Source organism: Triticum dicoccoides, chromosome 3B (genome assembly GCF_002162155.2).
Source record: "Triticum dicoccoides isolate Atlit2015 ecotype Zavitan chromosome 3B, WEW_v2.0, whole genome shotgun sequence".
Lineage (NCBI taxonomy): Eukaryota > Viridiplantae > Streptophyta > Magnoliopsida > Poales > Poaceae > Triticum > Triticum dicoccoides.
The window spans coordinates 162,512,135-162,516,493 of record NC_041385.1 but is presented as its reverse complement, the minus strand read 5'-3'; the positions used below and the strand labels follow the sequence as shown (position 1 = coordinate 162,516,493).

General features: G+C 53.8%; 1 long non-coding RNA gene across 1 annotated transcript; it reads right to left on the bottom strand.

Moving 5' to 3' along the window:
• Positions 1 to 2,312: 2,312 nt before the first annotated feature.
• On the bottom strand, positions 2,313 to 4,104 carry LOC119275348. Its single transcript, XR_005135661.1, has 2 exons — positions 3,317 to 4,104; positions 2,313 to 3,205 (listed from the first exon to the last, which is right to left on the bottom strand). It is a non-coding gene; the product is annotated as an uncharacterized LOC119275348 (long non-coding RNA).
• Between the last annotated feature and the right edge of the window lie 255 nt (positions 4,105 to 4,359).

Below are 4,359 nucleotides of genomic sequence, written 5' to 3'. Positions count from 1 at the left end.
CAACTAGCAAGCAAAGATAGAAGTGATATCGAGGGTAATGGTCATCTTGCCTAAGATTCCGCTAGGAAGAAGAACGAGTCCATGAAGAAGACAAACGGACGTAGTCGAACGAATCCTCACAACTCCGGAACGAACCCGAAGCTAACGAGAGAAGCAAACCGGAAAGAAGCAAACAACATGGTAAACACACAAGCATAAACATGTCATGATGCACAAACAAGTATGATGCATGTCCTGTTTAAAGAGGCATGGCATGGCAATATGCACAAACAACACTACAAGTAAGTGGAGCTCAATATGCAACGAGTTGCATATTGACGAAACACCACATCAATTATGTAGTTTCTCTCTCGGTTATGAACACAACAATATTACATGTTTTTATAAACATGGCAAGAGGTGAAACATAATTAAACTACCTATCTAGGCAAGTTTAAGTGAGGCCGGAAACAACAAACAACAATTCCGGAAAACCCCATATCCATTTTTCGAATTTGGTACTGTTCTGTCCTAAAGCATATTTTAATGTTGTTAAACAAGAAAATAAAGTGCACCATGTTAAACTAGGCATTTTTCTACCCCATTTACATATAAAGTTTATTAAATTTGGAGCTACGGTTATTTAGTTATAAAATAAATCATTTTAGCATGGCATTTTAGCAAATTAATGCAAACAACAAGTTAAACATTTTAACCAGAGATGAAAGTTGGAAATTATTAATCTACACAAAATTCTAAGCATTTTACATGTATAAAACATATTAATCCGATGCACAGTTAATTGGTTATTATATGCATGAACATGAGGGGTTTTCTGCAAAACTGTAATCTCTGGATAAATAGCAAAATTCACAGAACAGGGAAAAAATCGTGCACTAGGCTGAAACTGCTGGGTCTGGATGGGCGCTCACCATGGGCTCTTGGCCCAGTCGGTGCTGGGTTGGCCTGCTGGCGCAGGACGCGGGCTGCTGGGCTGGGCCTAGGCGACTTGGCTGGAGGCGACCGAAGGCCTCCTGGTCCACGCATGCGCGGTCAATGCATGCAGTCGTGCGCTCGTTTCCCTCGCGCAGGAGGTAGCAGGCACGACGGCGGCACGATCTCAAGCAGGGAAGCAGAGGGCGTGGCGGCGCTGGACGTCAGGGGGGGCGGTAACGCTCGCTTGTTCGCTCGAACCGGAAGACGCAGAGGCGACGGCGAGGGACTTGGCGTAGCTAGGGGAAACCGGGCGAGGACGATGACCCGGGACTTGAGGCGCAGGGGCGAGGTGAGCTCGAGCAGATCCGGCGGGTGGCACTGCTCGGAGGTCACCGGACGAAGCGGGACGACGGCGGCAGCGGCATGAAGCTTGGGCGAGCTCCTGCTCGTTCCTGGGAAGGAGAGAGAGAGGGCCGCTGTGAGAGAGAGAGAGAGGGAAAAACAGGAGGAGGAGAGGAGCGGGACGAGGCCGGTCCTAGTCGGGTGGTGCGATGGCTTAGGCAGGGAAGGGCGGCTGGTCTCGGAGCAACGGGGCGACGACCATGGCGTTGGGTCCCTGCTAGAGAAGGGAGAGGCGAGAGAGCTTAGAGAGGTTGAGGGAGAGGAGCACGGGGAGCAAAAGAAGAGAAGGCAGGGGTGTGGCGACCTGATGCAGCGGGTGGTGGCTCCGGCGAGACCCGGCCGCCGGTGGCCAGGCGAGGAGAGGAGGAGGGCGACCACGCGAAGATGGAGGTCGATGCCTCGATCCGATCTGGATCGAGCGATGTGGGAGGCTCGGGTGCTCTCATGGTCGTCCGATCTAAGATCTGGTGGTCCAGATCGAGTGGAAGTGGCTGGATCTGAAGGGAGGTGGGAGGAGGCTGTGGGATCGAGGGAGGGGGATCCCGAGAGGATTTTCTGGAGTGGCGGCGGGATGGGACATCTCCTTGGAAGTTAGGGTTTGCCCATATTTGGACTAGGGGTCCTTATATAGGGAAATGAAGGGGTATTTGGATCATCCGTTTAAAATCGAACGGTTGAGATAAAATGCTAGGGGAGTCCAAATCAAAAATCGGAGATGTTTTATAGATGTTTGAGGACAATCTGGACTCATCGGTCACAACAGCCTGATTCGGGTTCGGAGCAGTTTTCGGACGCGCGGGAGGGGTCGATGCGCTGTGCAAAGAGATTAAGCGGCTAGACAAGAGGGACGGGAAAAACCCGGTTGGTCTCGAAACAGACAACTGAGAGACGCGGCAACTACAAACGAACTAAGAGTTTTAAGAAAACATGCGGATGCAATGCGGATGATGCGATGATGAAAGCAACAAACAAAAATAAAACACACAGCGACAATAAGATAGCTGGAAGACTTCTGAAGCATCGGTCTTGGGGGGTTACAGCCGAACCATGCTGCCGCAAACTAAATTTTGTGGAACTTCCCTCGACCAAAAAAGAAAGAAAGCAATCAAGTCCCAGGGAGTGGCTCGCGCGGCCAACCGTAGCGGCCACGCACGGCCGTGAGCACCGCACTGCATGTGCGGCGCTACCGCACTACATGCGCTGCCCTACCATACTGCATCCGCCCCCTGCCAATGCATCATCGTTAACCACCGGAGCGAACTGCATGGGATGCAGAGGAGGAGGTGAACGGTGGAGGAGCTCCGACCAGGCAGCTAGCATCGAATGAATCGGGGTCGCCTGCAAAAAAAGCAAAGAAGTGATCTGCAAAGAAGACACATGGAACGAATCGGGGTCGCTTACAACAAACCAAAAATTGATAAAAGTGAGCTGCACACGCCACTTTTTCTTTTTTACTGAGTGAACTGAAAGCAATCAGGATTCCTGGATTTCCTGGGCTGCACGCGCGCGCCTAAAGAACTGCTTCACAACCCTTGTTGGCCTCTCGTGGCTGGTGGACTGCGTCGAGCGGCGACCTGGACCATGACCTGAAGTGAGTACCGGCGAACGGCAAAACATCGCATTGGACCATGACCTGAGAATCATGCGTAGTCGTCGTCGGCAAGTTGTGTCAGACGCGCTCGCGTGCTCGAAACACCGAGCCGCATGGCGTGCATCTCCGAGCAGCACCGACGCACGTGTGAACCCATGACACGATTGACGAACTGCAGGGCACAACCTACCGTATCGCATGACGTCGTGGTGGTGCTGTCGTCAGCGATGTGGACTATTCCTTTGGAACCACACTCGCATGCTTGTGCGTTGTTTGAACTCCATAGATGCATGCAAGCTGCACCCAAACCAACAAAGAGCTGTCAACAACAGCACTTCATCATTGACAGCATACGAGGGCATGGAGAACTGCATCCGAAGGCAAAAAAAAAACAGGAGCAAAACAAACATTTTCTGAATTGCACGGGGCGTCGTTGCCGCCGATGACCTTCAACTCCAGCTCGGGGGATCGTTTGATGTTGATAGACACAAAAAATCATCACTGGGCACCCAGCCGAACTGCAATGGAGGGCCAGCCGAGCTGTAATCGACCCCATCCCTGGATGCACGCGACGTCGGGCCGTAGGCAGTGCCTGCAACGACCCGTCCAGGCAGTAGGTCGAGGTGGCGGTGGGCAAGGAACTGGTCGACGGGAAACGCGGATTGGCGACGGATCCGGCCTGGGGTCGGAGGAGGGAGGCGAAGGTAGGGCCGCGACGAGGGAGACGAGGTCACGGGGAGTCAACAGCCGGATCAGTTGTTGAAAGCCACACCGTGGGCTGGTGGAGGCCAGATCCGGCGGTTGAAGATGCACTAGGGGCCATATCGGGTGGTTGAGGCTGCCTTGGGGCTGGTGGTGGCCGGATGCGGTGGGCGATGGAGGCGCAGGGCCTAGATCCACCACCGGGAGGCGCACTGGGGCGGTTACCAGCCAGGATCCGCCGCCGGGAGGTGGTTGCGGTGGGCAGGGGTGGCGGTGGCCGGTGATTGGAGGTGGTGGCCCGACGGCGCGGTGGGAGGTGGTGGTCGGCTGCACGGTGGGGGTGGCCGGCCGCGCGGTGGGAGGTGGCTGGTCCGGTGGCGTGGTGGGAGGTGGCCGGCCCGGCGGCGCGGTAGGAGGTGGTGGCCACAGGCTGTGGATGGGGCGCGAGGAGAAAGGGGTGGAGTGTGGTGGAAGAGAGGCCGGGGGGGTGATGGTGGGTGCGTGCGTGCGTGGGGAGTAGGCAGGCCTAGTTTTTTTTTATTCCGTTAGTCAGCACGGATCGGGTGGCTGTGTGGTTAGGGGGTGTGCAGAATAAGAGTAGGTGTTATTAGAATAAGGTCTTAAGGGTGTTATCATAATAGACTCATTCTCTCTATATATATATATGAACCAACTCAACATTGTGAAGATAAATCATGAAGACAAATCAATGTTGAAGGCAATCCAAATGCAAAGAATTTGCAATCATA